General features: G+C 35.7%; 1 long non-coding RNA gene across 1 annotated transcript; it reads right to left on the bottom strand.

Moving 5' to 3' along the window:
- Positions 1-12,917: 12,917 nt before the first annotated feature.
- LOC135718470 (uncharacterized) lies at positions 12,918-17,091 on the bottom strand. The gene is made up of 4 exons (XR_010520829.2): positions 16,859-17,091; positions 16,594-16,692; positions 13,504-13,575; positions 12,918-13,418 (listed from the first exon to the last, which is right to left on the bottom strand). It is a non-coding gene; the product is annotated as an uncharacterized lncRNA (long non-coding RNA).
- Positions 17,092-17,410: the final 319 nt, after the last annotated feature.

Genomic DNA, 17,410 nt, shown 5'->3' on the forward strand with positions numbered 1-17,410 from the left:
TGAAATCAGGGTCATAATAAGGTAAACTTTACATTTTATAATGTTACGCGTTCGTTATTTTGTCTGATTTGTTTTGTTATGAACAAAGCAGTGTGTGATTTATCTTTGGATCTTTTGTCTGGTGCGGTTTCTGTCAAACGCAATAACTGACGATATTGTCAAACATATTTATTTGTCAAAGTGCTTCCATGCTGTTCTCGTAAATGTATTATTTTTTTCAAGCGTGTTATGCGCTTTGTTGTGATATTTGAGCATGAACTAATGAAAATATATATGGGATCGGTGGTAAGATTGAATGACGTCACCGGAGTTTTGGTTTAGGTCAGTGTTTCTCAAACTTTTTCAGCCCAAGGACCACTTTATCTTCCAATTTTTTTCTGAGGACCACCTAACAGAATCCCACTCTAACACTCCCCCAAAAAACTCCCCCAATAGGAAGGATAAGCTAAGTTTAAGTTTAATATGCAACTGTTTCAAGTCAAAAACTAATTTTTTTATTATATGAATTTTATTTCATTTGAAAAAATAAATGTGAAATGAGTTGCAGCTTAATATGAACAACAAACTGCACATGTGAAAAAAATGCAATTAAACATACTATAACAGCCTAGGTCCCACTTAATATCAATCCAAAGAGCCATTAGTTTAAAACTGAGGTGGTGGGTATATGAAGTCTATGGTTGTAACTATGGTAACAATAAAATACTGAACATTAAAATACTTAATGTCCAAAATCACTGAAATTACAGGAATTTTACACATGAAACAAAAACTAGTATATTACAAAACTAATAGATCTGTGGATTTTAGCTGCTCTCAGTTGACACATGATCTTTTATTTTGACTCCTCTTTGGTTTAGCCAACCAATCCATTTTTAGGTTATTAAAACAGAAAGGCAAGAACTGATGTCACAGTTTTGCAAGTGCATTAAAAATATACTTAAATAAGTGACGATTGTATAAACAAACACTTGCCTAGTTTAGGTAATCTTTTGGCGGACCACTGGAGGGGTTTGGCGGACCACACTTTGAGAATTACTGTTCTAGAGGACTGATTTGTGGTTTGGACCAAATTGCAACTCATCAAAAAGTGAATGGGAGTGAGTCCTCTTTTTTTGAGTGTTTGTACAGTATGTATGAAGGTTTGAAGTTTCACAAGTCAACAAGAATAAAAGTAAAGACATGACAGCATATTATGAAACAACTAATGGAATTTAAACATAAATATGAATGTTGTTTAAGGGGTATCATGTCTGTCTTTGTGGTGGGTTTTGCCTAGGCACTTTGTTTCCACTTCTGGTTGGGCCATAAGTAGGGATGCACCGATAGGATTTTTTTGGGCCGATACCGATTTAAACAGACAACTTCTGTCCAATACAACAGTGCATCACTAGCTATAAGTGCCAAACAGGCCAAAAAGAAGAATAACTTGAAAGACAAATACAAGGTAAACTGCTCATTCTGGAACAAGTATAGTTTACCTCAATTCTGTCATTTACTCACCTTGAAGTTGTTCTAAGTTTTTCTTTTTGCTCTACACACAGGAAGATATTTTGCAGCCAATTTGTAATCAAACAGTTCTGGGGCACCATATTCCATATATTTTTCCTACTATGGAAGTTAGTAGGATGTGCGATAATCTGCATGCGATATCATGGGCATCTCGTCAGTAAAGCCGGTTCCTGGATTAGTACATCACCATTACCTGCTATTCATATGGAGCAGCATTTACCACACAAAGTCGTAGTTCAATGAAAAACTGGGCCATACCGTATACATATCGCAGGTAATAAGTCCGCGATAATTAATGCGAAATCGCCCGGTTGTCTGTGAACTACAGCTTTGTATAGTAAAAGCAGGTGATGGTGATTTATTTCTAGTCACAGAACCGGCTTTACTGACAATCACATGCAAATTATCGCACATCCCTAGTACAAGCCAGTTTTTAGTTTATTTCAGGAGCCTAAGGGGTAGAGGCTGGTAGTGTTACTGCTGCCACCTGGCAGTGGTACACAGCAATGGATGCTGCACTAAATACGCACCACTCCATTGCTCCACCCCTGGTTGTGGCATCAAACCTGTGTGCCACTACAGGTGTCTCAGTGAGTACACCAGCTTCTACCTCTTCTTAGGAAGAAAGGAACAGCCAGCCACAATCAAGAAAGAGGCGGCGAGGCACTTCTTGATTTTTTGAAAGAGCAGGCCGAGAGGGAAGAAGAGAGGGAGATACGAGCAGTTGAGAGAGGAGAGAGAGAGGGCAGCAACAGCCAGAGCAGAAAGATACTTGTCTTTGTTTAGAAAAAAAAATTGTTTTAATAAATATAGTTTATCTTTTAAATACATAAATATGGTTTACATAAATAAAATAAATTATTTGAATTCAACCCAGGCAATGCATTCTTGTGGTAACAAATATTCCTTATATTTACAACAAACCAATAATAATAATAATAATATAAAAAACATCAAGTGTCTTGCAATTAAATACAATTATTTACAGTAATAAAGTGAAACCTCATTAGGAAGAACATTACACAAATATCTGTCTACTTACCTATGTTTACATATATCTTTCTAAATAGTTCATCTTTTAGTGAACATGTCAACACATGGATAGGTTTACTGTTTAAATGTGGTCATGTTCACTCAGACACCCAGGCAGTTCATCAGGACAGGAAAGCTGAGCAGCAAGACGTCCTCAAAGATGGTTCCCTGATAGGTCCCTCTCTTCCACTGCTGCATTGTCCATGTCATCCTTGCTGTCATCCTGTCCACGGTTTTCATCCTCCTCCAGAAAATCACCTCCCATCACACAAATGTTGTGGAGAATGCAACAGTCACCAATCACTTTTGGGGTGAATACTGGCCTGATCTCCAGGGCCCTCAAAAAAATTGCACGCCAGCGTGTCTTCAGCATCCCAAAGGTCTGCTCAATAATGTTTTTGGATTGTGCGTGGTGCCTGTTGTATCGGGCTTCAACTCGATCTGTTAATGAAAAGTCATGAAGTCATAACAGTTTGCTGTATATTCTGTGTTTGTGTGCTTATGTGTTTTTTTACTTGCAACAGGCTGTTGGTATGGAATAGCAATAGGATGCTGGTACATTGGTGATCTGCGCAATACGAGGGCATCATGTACAGATCCGGGATTTCCAATATACACATCTATAAATGCACCCCTGGCATCACAGGTGTCCCGTAGAATGATTGATGGGAAAAGATTTCTGTTTATGTAGCACTTTTTTGTGGCTCTGCAGGAGGAACAATCCGGATGTGGCACCCATCGATGGCACCTGCAGCACAGCGATGCCTCATGGCCAGCAAGGCGAGCAAACCCGCCACCCACCTCCTCCATCTCCTCTGGTTTAGGAAAATGAATAAATCGGTGGAGGATGGTCATCATCTCCTCCACAACCCTGTGAACAGTCCTACAAACTGTCGCAAGTGGCATGCTGAAGCTGTCTGAAGTGACCCTGTAAGATGCTCCACAAGCAGCCAATAAACTGTAACCAGCACTTCAATTTCATGGCTTCACCCATGGGCTTTTTGGTGTGGCCAGAATTTGGACCAAAGCATTAATGCTGTTTCTGAAGACCCTGAATGCTGGGTTTATATTCTATCCAGAAAAAAAACTGACCAGGATAGGTACCTGGTCGTTGATCTTAGAATACTTTTGTATGGGAGTTTGGTCCTGTTAAAATATGAATAATTTATGAATTATTGCTGTATTATATTTATTGCTTTTTATTTTTTGTGTGTATTTGATGTATTTATCCAGTATTCATTAAATTGTTTTCTGCCAGAAATTACCCTGCAATGTTTGATCTGTTTGGTGAGGTGTTTAAATATAGTTAATTTGTTTCACTCATTAAGCACTAGAACAATGGTTTCCCGAATTGTAGTTAATGATTTTTCTAGACATAAAATGTCCTGTTTGTGTTAATGGAGTAATATGGTAAATGTGGGCTTATTCATTTCAATATTATTATTATGTTGTCCCATAGGACATCCTTGCAATAGGTCCCACTAAAACTTTTGTGAGTTACTTAGTTCTTAATCATTAGATGCTTGTATGGCAGAAAAGATTTAGAAACACCTCTTTAAAATATAATAATAATATAATAATGTATAATGTATTCTTACATTATAATAATTTTTTATTAGATCTAACAATTCAACTGTCAAGTCTTTATAAATACATAGAAAGTTTATGAAAAATCAGAGATGGGGGATTTGAGTCATATGACTTGACTCGAGTCAGACTTAAGTCGCAAATTTGAGACTTGAGACTTGCTTGAAAAATATTAAAAAAAGACTCGACTTGACTTCGACTTGACATTCATGACTCGAGACTTGACTCGGACTCGAGTTAAATGACTCGAAATAACTTGTTTTTTTTTTTTACAAAAAAAAATCTGTTTTTGAATGCACGCAAGAGCGTAATCTAACCACGTGACGCAGCAGGCAAGCAGAGGGAGAGCGCGCAATATATCCGATACAACCAGCATCACGTCGAATTTCATTCGACACTACAAATCACACAAAACACTGTAAGTAACAAAGTCTGTTCCATTGTTTACAGCTAACGTCTTAGCCATGTTAAAAGTTGATAAAAATAATCCAATAATCCACGGCACTCAAATGTTATTGAGAAAAAAAAATGTATGTATTCTACCGGTAGGTATGATAAACTGGTAGAAATGTGTCAACCAGCAGAGATTTTGAACTATAGTCTCTATCGAGATTAAGCGCCTACGTCACTTGCTGTGCGCATGCATGGTCACGAAAACTTAACATTTGTTCACATATTTAAGCACCGCATGCTGTTTCTGTGTGAGAGGAGCGTGCAAGTCGCGCATCCGCTGCTCATTAAGCTTGTGAATATTTTTTGCCGCTTATTGGCCCTATATACACATATGTGACCCGTCACGGAAACCAGGGACACAAGTCGGCAGCACAAGTTTCGAGAAAATGAGAATCAAAGTTTTTTTTTCAAAATTTGTGATTTTCGTTTTATTGCAGAATCTGTTAGTTGAGATCACGAAGAAGCCTCTCCATGTTTGAGATAGCAGTTTATGTATATTTAAAAGCGTACATTTTGCGGTTGAAATAGGCTTGTTTTTCCAGAGATTCTAGCGTGCAGCGGGGGGCGTCATTGTCTGTGTGTATATTTACATATTGTATAAGCTTGTGTTTTACCCCCACAGGGAACAGCGTGACTACTGAATAAGGATAGTTCACCCAAAACTGAAAATAATGTCATCAATGACTTACCCTTATGTCGTTCTAAACTCGGAAGACCTCCGTTTATCTTCGGAACACAGTTTAAGATGTTTTAACTTTAGATTTAGTCCGAGAGCTTTCTGTTTCCTCCATTGAAAATCTATGTACGGTTTCCATGTCCATAAAGGTAATAAAACATCATCAAAGTAGTCCATGTGACATCAGTGGGTCAGTGAGATTGTGGTGAAGCATCGAAAATACAGTTTGGTCCAAAAATAGCAAGAATTATGACTTTATTCAGCATTGTTTTCTCTTCCGGCTCGAGCGTGAAGTCACGTGACTTGTAGTGACGCGGCTGCCCTGTTCCTCAGACATGTTTGCTTAGTTTTATTTTTTTTTTCAAACTTATAGCGTGCGTCTCCCCAGACTGTAAATGAAGCTCGGGCGCACAGAACAAAAGAAAGATAAAAGAAGCTGGGGCGGAACAAATAACAGTCAGCCGCATCCTACGTCAGCCGCGTCACTGACTTTATGGGGCGCAGCAGTCGGATGACGTCAAAGTACCGCGAGAGCTCTTCAAGAAATCTTACGGAGTAGTTTAATTTCGACTCGCTCTCACGGTACTTTGACGTCTTGCAGCGCAGCATGAAGTCAAACTCATAAGTTACACAGAGACCCTATTTTAAATACAAAATTTGAAGGCGGGTTCATGTGTTTAACGGAACGCAAATACTGGACTGTAATCTGATATACCCTTACATGTTACAATGTAAATAGTCCTCAAATTGTATATTATATTGTATTACCAGAAGTTCATGCGAAATCTGATGTAAACAATAGACTATATATTTCACGGATTATACGCATTTGTGGACAAAAATCATTGGATGATTCACACATCTGAAACAGACTGGATTCGACTTGTGATCCCCACAAAGGTAAAAGTCCTGTTTATTTTTGCATGTTGTTCATTCGGACTTCTGTAATAAAATACTACATATGATGCTAAAATATCTGTCTCTCAAAACGGCTTTACAGGGGGTATGGCTTAGCTAAATGAGATGTAAATGAGCCCTATTGTCTCTCCAGCCAGGGAAAAGGAAAAGTGTTAACTTTTTTCTTTCTCAAATTTCTCAGCATTTTCTTTCTTGAATGTGTCACATTCAAATGGCCAAATTCTTCTCAAAATCTTATCAGATTTCCATGTGTTACACATCGTTAGAAAGCTTAGAAACTGCACTTTCAGAATCTATGAATAACTCAAAATGCCCCAGATCCGACTTGTGTCCCTACTTTCCGTGACTGGTCACAAATTCACAGTAAAATCAAAATCTATTACACTGCAAATACCTTAATATAATATTATTATATTCATATTATTATTATTATTATTATTATATTCATATAAAAACTAAATCTACTTTAACAAAAAAATGATGCATGTACAATATGATTTGTTTCTGTTTATAAAACAGTTCCAGTCCTTGATTCTGATTGGTCAATAGTTGTACTTTACGTTGTGCCTAATATGAAAAGGCAGCCTCTCGTACCTTACTGATTACTTAAATATCAGTTTTACACATTTAGTATCAGGGCGTCCCTGCTCCATGCCACTCTCATCTAAGGGGTCCCCGACCCAAAAAACGTTGAAGACCCCTGGCTTCTTACATTTCAAGATTTGTGTCATAAACACCAGATTCCCTCAAAAAACTCATTTTAAATATTCACAGCTTAAAAGTTTTATGTCTTCCAGGTCTACAGATATTATGTACATTCCCAAACTGTCATTAATTGAGTAAATCATTGGAAAAAGAGGTGAAAAGGGCCAGTTGTCAAAATATTATAATTTAAAGAGTCTGCTGTAGACAAATTAAACGCATAGAGGAAAGACATTCAAGAAGAAATAGAGGAATTTGAATGAACTGAAGCTTGTTTAAAGAGGCAAAAACAAATTATTGGATTGTAATAAAACTTTTACTTGTGTTTTACATGCACAAAATAATTTAATGGTGGTATCCAAAACATTCAATTTAATTCAAGTATTATATTAGATACATTTTAAAACGTCAATGCATGTATGATAAGCCTAGTAATACTTAAATATTTAAAATACATCAATAACTGATATCATAGGTTAACACAGACTTTATTAAGCCCATTACTGAGTGTATTTGTGTTTGTGAGTTTGTGACTGTTGTTGTCTGAGGTGGTGACTCGGATGGGGACGCCAGTCATCAGGGTGGTTGATTTTCAAGTTCATCGTTCCACTCTGTACCTGACAGAGTTCCTTTAAGGACACAGACACGGTTGCTGCAAAAAATAAATAAATAAAGGACAAACGATAATTTCCCTACGTTATATAAGGCATGTTTACGTATAATAATGAGGCAAAAAAACAGTTAGCTTGCATAATAATTAATTATCTGCAATGGCAGAACTAGCGCTGTCAAGATTTTTTTCTTTAAGCCCCAAGAAAGTCACGTTAGATATCTCACCAAACATGATAACAAAACCAATGCATAGTGGCTAACTAAGTCAACTGCAAGCAATCTGTGCTTTAAATTCACTTCACAAACGTGAATAGCATGAAGAAAAATCTAGCAGCCTCAGAAACGATACATTAGACTTTAGCACTACCATTACTTTGAGATAAAACTGTTATACATAATATAAAAACTGTTATTATATAATTCATATAACTGAAACATAAATAACCAGTGTTTTGAGGACATTTACCTCAGTGGACGTGTTGCTCGACGAGGATTTCGTTGCGATTCTCAATCTTGAAGAGAAATATGCAGCGAAGCTCTCCCGGGGAGTGAAGAGGAGGTGGAGTTACGAGGTTTCTCATACAGTTGTAATCTCCAATGGAGTTAAGAGGTTTGGGCTCAAGCTTTTTCAGGACTTTAAATTGGTTAATAAATTGTAAAAGTAACAGAGCCACGTGGGGACTGACCAGTAGCATCGATTTGTGAAAAAATATGAAATTGACAAATTGTGGACATACGAGGTTTCTGCCCGACAGCGACATTGTAGATGGGACATTTGTACATCCCCCCTCTGTCTGGGCCCCATCCCGCCAATCGGGCCCTAGGCACGTGCCTAGTTTGCCTTTGCGTTAATCCGGCTCTGAGCATAGTGTTAACATAATATTTGAAGTTGTAAGTAAAATAAAGTTTGTTCTTAATAAAAATATGGACAATTGCAAAGTGGAAATGGCACCCGTTTCATAGAATGACTCAGTACATTTTATAATAAGTAGACAATAATCATAATAGGCACAATGTGTGTTTAAACAACTATAATTTCATCATTTAAAATAAAAACGGACATATATAAATTAAGTTAATTGAAGTAAGCATATTGCATGATGTGAGTGACACAATCAAGTACTCTGCTGTTCCATTTGCAATATAACCGTCCTTCTGTCCTCGGGAGTTCGTTCTTTTAAATCTGAACTTGCAAGCATAGACATTATATACGTAGACACCTCATGACGTGCTGGAACGCATCAAGCGTCTCCTCACTGTATGCTAGCACCAGAGTCAATCGGAGTCAAACGGAAAGAAAGCAACTATGCCCGTATTGTGTGCAGCTTACGGTTGCAATAACCGGCGCAGTATTGATTCCAGATCACATGGGATTACATTTCACAAGTAAGATTGAACAATCATTTTGGTTATTTTACGTTATTACAGGTATTTATAATATTATGTCAATGTTCAGCAGGAACTGGTACTCTCTCTCATGATCTCTCGCTGTTTTTTTTTTTCACATTTGAAGGTTTCCCATTGATACAGGCATGAGGAGGCAATGGGAAGTTGCTATAAAATGGGAGGGTTTTGTTGTGACAGAGTCGAGTGTGTGTGAGAAAGAGTGTGTGTGAGAGAGAGTGTGAGTGAGTGTGTGTCAGAGAGAGAAAGATAGTGAAATAAATTCAAATGAACAATCAAACTTGTTTCTTTATTAAAATATAAAATTAATTCATTAACATTTATCAATATGTAGAGGTGGACTCTACTTGACTATTTAAGTTACATTTTCCAAGCATCTGTGCTTTATCAGAGTGTTTGTCTTGGGAAAAAATTGACTTTACTAAAAAATGTTCACTACATAAACCATAGAATCATACTGTGTATTCCTTTTATACTGCATATTAAAATTTATTTAATACCTAATTACATAAAATACCTTATTACGTAAAAATTACATACAAATTCTGTACTTTTACTTTTCTTGAGTAAAAGTACTAAAGTACTTTTTACTTAAGTAAAAGTAAAAAAAGTAAATGTTTAAATGTACTTAAATATTAAATATAAACACTGATAAAATACAGATACTTGAAAATTTACTTTTATGTAGAAAGTAAAATACTTAAGTAGTGTCTGCCTCTGTCAATATGCCATACTTAAAGAGCATAATACAAAGTATTTTAGCATGAAAGCAGTATTTTTCAATGTGTGACAGCGTCCTGTATCATAACTAAATCTCTGCCGCTTATAACAACTCAAACCGTGTGAAAATCCGGTAAAAATTAGGGGAGTTATGATTATTCCTCATTAGAAATGAATGCAAGGGACCGCACTGGAGACCCCCCAGGTGAAAAAAAAGTGCACTAAAATACACTTTATTTAAGTACACTTAGTACACTTTTCCACAATATACTAAAAGTGCTCTATTTTCGCACACTAATTTTGAACTTGGTATACTAAAAAGTAGTATTTAGTACTTCTTAAGATGAACTTAATACCATCTTAGTGTACTCAACTGTGCTATTTTGAGACCATGAAGTTGAACTAAAATGTATTTTTAACATACTAGGTCTGTATTTAAAAAAAATATATTTAATTATAACTTGAAGTACACTTGAACCCACCTTTAAGCATTTTTAAATATACTTTAAAGTATACTAATGGTATGTTAAAATAATATTCCAAATGTATTCCCAGGTGAAAAAAGTTCACTAAAATACACTATTTAAGTACACTTTCCACATTATACTAAAAGTGCTCTATTTTCGCACACTAATTTTGAACTTAGTATACTAAAAAGTAGTATTTAATACTTCTTAAGATGAACTTAATACCATCTTAGTGTACTCAACTGTGCTATTTTGAGACACCATGAAGTTGAACTAAAATGTATTTTTAACATACTATGTCTGCATGGGCGGAAATCCCGGGGGGGTCGGGGGGGACAGGACCCCCCCTATCTGAGGGTTGTCCCCCCTAAATTATCATTAGAATATGTGTATTGAAAATAATTTAATGATTTATAATACTTAAACTAGTTGTGTAAGAAGTGAAACAATACAAATGCAAACGGAGCAACAACAAAAAAACGTTTTAAATATTTGGATTCCCCCTCCCTTGCCTCACAGTGGTTTGGTCCACTGCCCACGCCCCTTTTACCTCACCACCACACATTCCGGTGGTAGAGAAGTGTACGGAGCCGACGCGTTAATAAGCTATATACAATACAACGTTTCCCATCACTTATCAGTTTATCCTCATATGTTTTAAAACTGGACTATTTTGACATATAAACATGAACATATTTCGTTTTCTGAGAACAGAAGCAGATAAACGATCAAGAAAACATTTTTATGCATTCATGCAGAGGTGAGGCAGAGCTGAAAGTAACAAATTACATTTACTCACCTTGCTGTAACTGAGTTTTTTGTGTACTTTTACTTTGAGTAGTTTTTAAAATCTGTACTTTACTTTTACTTAAGTATGTTTAAAGTATTGTTGGTTACTTCGCTACATGTTAAATCATATCCGTTACTGAGTAAAAATAAATAAAAAAGTAAGGTGATAAAGACGCGCCACGGTCGGATGATTGATTGATGGGCGGGGGAACGCGCAAAAAGAACCATGGAGAGGGACGAGACAGGCGCAGGCTAATGCAGACCCTCAATTCAATTCTTACGAAAGAAACCCCTGGCCATTGACGCAAAGCGATTGTTTCATTCAGGTAGGGTTCATGCTCTTGAGTACGGAGTTTGAGAATTGCCGACCGTGTTTAACCGCTAATTTGCACGATGCATTTTTAATACATGCGCATTATCTTCCGAGGTCTAGCAGCTTCGCGTCAAGTCAAACAACTTGAGAACGTCCTCGAGAATGCGCAGATCATTAGACATTGCAGAGAGAGAGAGAGCGCGAGAGAGATAGATTGAAAGACATCAGGTACACAGGTCTGGGAGCTAATAAACGTGTAAAGGATGTATAGTGTATAGCCATGGCACTCATCTCATTATATGTTCATTTATGTATATAGTTTAATAACAATGTATGTTACCAGCAATACATCAATTACAACCTTCATATAATGATTGTATTTACTAGCTGCTGACCTCATATTATTTTTGCTTCAAAAGTGCATAACTCACCTGTAAAAATCATTAAATAATTCCATAAATGTTTCTTAGTTATAAAAAGCTTTTTATTTTATTAACATTTGTTATTGCACTTTAATTGTAGAGATGTTTACAATTAAAAACATAGTTTGAGATGTATATATCCTTCCTTTGTGAACTATACTAGAAACCTCTCCCCGCTGTAAAAAAGTAACTCTTAAAATTAAAATGACTTTTTACTTGAGTAGATTTTTAGACCAGTAACTTTACTTTTACTTAAGTAAAATATTATTAAAGTAACTTTACTATTACTTAAGTAGAAAATTGTATTACTCTTTTCACCTCTGCATTCATATGTATTAAAATTAAATTTGCGTCCGTTCATAGAGAAAGAGAAACGTTTTCTATCTGTACCCATTTCCTTGCAAGTACAATTTTGCCTGTATTATTGGTGTCCCCTTCAAAAATTGTTCTTGAAAAATTTTATGTTTATTGTCCCCCCCAACATTTAGATGAGATTTTCGCCCCTGTATGTCTGTATTTAAAAAAAATATATTTCATTATAACTTGAAGTACACTTGAACCCACTTTTAAGCATTTTTAAATATACTTTAAAGTATACTAATGGTATGTTAAAATAATATTCCAAATGTATTCCCAGGTGAAACAAGTTCACTAAAATACACTATTTAAGTACACTTTCCACATTATACTAAAAGTGCTCTATTTTCACACACTAATTTTGAACTTAGTATACTAAAAAGTAGTATTAAGTACTTTTTAAGATGAACTTAAAACCATCTTAGTGTACTCAACTGTGCTTTTTTGAGACACCATGAAGTTGAACTAAAATGTAATTTTAACATACTAGGTCTGTATTTAAAAAATATCTTTAATTACAACTTGAACCCACCTTTAAACATTTACGAATCTACTTTAAAATATACTAGTAGTATGTTAAAATAATATACCAAATGTATTCCCAGGTGAAAAAGTTCACTAAAATACACTTTAAGTTCACAACTTTAAGGTACCAAAAGCTCTTTATTTTCGTGCAGTAAATTGTGCTTTATATACTAAAAAGTAGTATTTAGTACTTGTTAAGACAAACTTAAGACAATCTAAGTGTACTCAACTGTGCTATTTTCTAAAATTGTATTCAGTTACAACTTGAAGCACATTTGAACCCACCTTTTAAACATTTATAAATGTAATTTAATAATTTCAGATATAATAATATTACATAAATAATATAGCATACAAAATGAAATAATAATATATTGCCCACACATTTGTATACATAAAATAAATCATTTCTAATGTACTGTATGTGACATTTGAATTACAATCAAGTTTACTATTAGAATGTTATACATGTACTATTTTACCTGCATGTTTGCCACCAAAACATGTTTTAACTCATTCTAAAATGATACCTATTCTGTATTCATACATACGAACCGGTTTCTTCCATCATTAACAACTAATTAAATGTTAAAGAAACAACTAAGTATGTATTTACTGCTATTGAAATGATTTTACAATATAAAACAAAGATCAGTGAAATGCAATGAGCTACTTTTATCAAATTGTGGAACATTAATACATCAATATGAAAAGTACACTATGAATATGCAACTATTGAATAATTATATAATCATAATGATGTAATTCTCTAAACAAAAAGTTACTGGACAAATGCAGAAGTGCATTTGAACTTACTCGAGATAAACCTACAAATGGCTGAACCAAAACACAGAGCAGTTTAAATGTCACGTTTAAGCGGAGGGTCACTTCTTCTTGCCATTCAGACACTGAAGACTTAATCACAAGGTCTGTGAAAAGGAAACAGAATATATACAAAATTAACCAATAATTAATGAACATATGCATTAGAATTTTGTTAACTTCTCAGTTTACCTTTTAAAGCTTTGACTGCGTCCTCATCAAGCTTGACATGAGTGTCCGTTTGATCCGTCGCTACATGGCACTCTACAAGTTACATTGAACAAAGGGTTATAGGAGGCTTAACTCACTGACACTGATATAATGCAACCTGTGTGTATTACAGGATATTCTTTACTTTGATAATTGTGTTTTATTTTAACCAAGGGCATTTTCCATTGACATGTCTATTGTGGTCTTGCTTACAAGAAAAGTTCACCTCTGTTTAAGGAGATTTAAGGAAATCAGAAGTCATGCCAATGGACTCTATGCACGCTTAACTTCCACAATTGACTCAAGGCTGCTCTTAAGTTTCTGATGCGGGAGATTTAAAGCAGAGTGACAGCAGAATCACTAAAATTACTTGTTTGCTGGATTTACCCAAATTTACAACCTATGATGTGTGAAGAATTGTCCAGATGTGCAAACTGAGAAAGGTTGCAAGTTTTATGTGTTATCTCTGTAATCATTAAGATATATTCAGCTAGCCTGTACTAGCAGTGCTTACATTGTGCTGTTTTTTACAGTTCGTCCAGCAGGCTAATCACGTTAGTAATATATTATTGTCTTTGTAATGTTGTCTAAAAGTGTCCGGTCCAACATCCAATAGGAAAATTCAACTGCAGTACAGGGCTCAAAATTAACTTTTTTTGGTAGCACTGGTGCTCACAACTTTAAAGAGTTAGGAGCACCAGCAAAAATGTAGGCGCATCCATCCAAACATTAAAAAGCACCACAACTACAATGTATATGTTAATAGATTTATTTTATTAAAATAAAATGCAACCACCAGGCTTTACATATCCTATGGCCAGCATTTATGGCCAGTCTTTTATTTAATTTTTTTACTGCATAGATTCCTAAATTAATACCCAACTGCTTTTGAAATAGTATAGCAATAATAATTTACCAATTACAGATTACAGGTAAAATGATTAAGATTACAATAGAAAATCTAGCAAACACGTAAAACACTGATTAATTGGGACATTTACAAAAGTGACTTTAATATTGAAGGCTTAATATAGAAGGCTAATATTGGTATTGATAACTGCATTACCAGGATGCTATTACTACTAAATATGTTTTTAAAAATATATTTTTTTATAAAAACATACCATCAACATTGTCGTGTTCCACATCAACATGGACCACAAGGATGTTTGTTGGATGTCCATTCACCAGCGCATGCGCACATACACTATCAAACACTCTTTGACAGGCAGGTCGGTGTCTCCATCAATAATGAACACATTTGTCATGACACTACTAGTGTTTTTAGCACTTTCGCCATGTTTAAGCAAGGTCTGGCGCTTAAAATGTTTTGATTCCGCCACCAACGCCGTTTTACAGGATTTACAGTAAGCAAAGTAAGTTACATCGAGCCATTTTCATAGGGGAGACACTCGAAATCTTTAAGCCACTCTCTCTGAAAGGTTTAACGTCAAGTCTTATTTTCCGGTGGTGGAGTCGCATTTGAATCCGGATCGTCGTCATTAATTACAGTAGTAACCAGGGCCTGAAGTTAACTTTTTTGACCACCAGCCACTGTGGCAGGTGGATTTAGAAATCCACCTGCCACAGAGACTTTTTACCAGCCAGTTTTTTTTTTTGCCCGAATAGTGAATTATAACACTGTCTTTATTGTATGAATTAAATATAATTTTTTTTCAGAGCTACAAAAGTGAATTTCTCTTTGTCTTAGGTTGTTTGATTAACATTAATGACACAGACTTAAGTAGGTGAATTGAGGTTACTGTCTCTTTAAGACCAGCACAGACTGGTTTTTGACTCTCTATACATACACTTAAGACATAAAGAAATGTTTTATTAGAAAATGAATACTGTTGAGATCATTTTGTTTATATGTGCCCTGTCAAGAATAGAAAGATTTTATGTACGCATGCTTTTAGAAACGCGTCTCGCCGATGTGCCCTATTGAGTCCCCTTAAACCCGCGCACGCACACAGAGACAGATGGGGGCACAAACTGCGCACATAAACGCCGCACATACGTTGTTTTTCATTACTATATTCGCAAAATGTATGTTAATGTACTACAATATAAGGCATAGTAGCGCAACTCTCTTTAAAGTTTACACATCAAGAGTTCTGATCCGTCACAGCACTACACATCTGTGCAACTGTGATTGTACTGTAGCATATGTCAGCATTACATTCTCATCCCATCTCACCAACAGTTTAATACTTACTCGCACATCCAAACGTAGTCAGAGAAGTGCCTCATCTTCTTTCCAATCGCATGAACGTTGCGAAACAGCAGTCGCATCCTCTCAATGAATCACTTCATTTGCATCGGTGATATGCGCAGGTTGATAAGAAATGAGCGGGTGCCTGTAACGAGTCATCCAAAAATATTTTAATGATATTCAGGCCGCGGTCAGTCGGTCGAGTTTAAAAACTATTTTGAACAATTGCGGGCGGGGCGGGTTAGTTGAAAATGTCGGTCGGGAGTGTGTTGTTTATACAATGACCCGCGCATCACTGATTCGCATTGGTCACCCGCCAATGTGGCTGGTAGATTGACAGTGTTACCCGCCAATTGCAAAATCCACCCGCATTTGGCCCGTGGTCGGGTGTTAATTTCATGCCCTGGTAGTAACATTGGCTGTAGTCGGCTTGTTCTCGTCATGCTCGCGGTGCGTCTTATTTTTGCGCTTCACGTACCAACGTAGCAGGGCAACAAGGAATGACTGACGCTCATATTAGCCAATCTGCGGTCTTCATTAAACGTAAGAACTTAATGGTGAAATTTGATTGGTTATGTAACGTTGGAGAGAACACTGAATATTCGCAATTTTGAGCCCTGCCAGTAGCCACCGTTCAACCTGAAGAGGGCAGCACTCAGACGTTTTTACAACATATATTGTAGTATTGAAACACTTTATATCCAAATGTCAAAAAACTTACACTAATAAAGCATCATTCTTACAGATCATTAACTAAAAAAGTTGGTTTAGGGTTTAGTTACTCTTTAAACATTAGCATTAGAAAAACGTAAAAGTTATCTAAATGTTATACAAATACTGTAGAACTAAAAACTTACCACCAAGAATAAGTATTTTTACGGGCTGTATCTTCATCTGTTCATCTCTACTTCGACTTATTAGATATTCTCGGCTCTGATTGGTCAATTTGAATGCCGCTAACTTTACTCACAAAAAAAATGTAATGTTATGTTCCAAAAGCCACACAACATACACGCTTTAAGAAGCTGGGTTAAAATTAAGACATACTGCAATACTAAAAGTTCTACTTATTTAATAGTTCACTAAAAATAAAAAGCAAAAATCTGTCATCACTTTACTTACCCTCATGTTCTCTCATTCATCTTCAAACAAAAACCGATGTACTTTAATGAAATCCAAGAAACGTATATTTCCCCTCGATGTCAGATCCACTTGATACTTAAAAACTGCTCACATTTCAAAAAGTTAATCGCAACAGCAATAAAAAACATCGCCGAAGTAATCCATGTGAATCGCGTTGTTTCAGCCAAGTCCTCTGATGATTACTATATATAATTTAACAGTTTTAGTTTCAACTTTTAATCCACATTTACCAACGATCACGCACGTTGTGTATCGAACAACTGAATTAGGAAGCCAATGTGACGTACTGAATCCCAAGAACCAATGAGGTTTAGTCAGATCCGTCACGTGTGTTGTTTGAATATAAACACTAACAAATTTATGTGGATTAACTTTGTAAAATCAATATATAATGCAAGTTCAATGATATGATGTTGAAATTGCAATGTTAGCCTATTAAAATTAATGTACATGTTTAAAAAAATATATGTTTTTTTCTAAATACACTAAAACTTCTGTAAAAGTATGCTTGTGTTTAACATACTTTTTTTT

This window comes from Paramisgurnus dabryanus, chromosome 10 (genome assembly GCF_030506205.2).
Source record: "Paramisgurnus dabryanus chromosome 10, PD_genome_1.1, whole genome shotgun sequence".
Lineage (NCBI taxonomy): Eukaryota > Metazoa > Chordata > Actinopteri > Cypriniformes > Cobitidae > Paramisgurnus > Paramisgurnus dabryanus.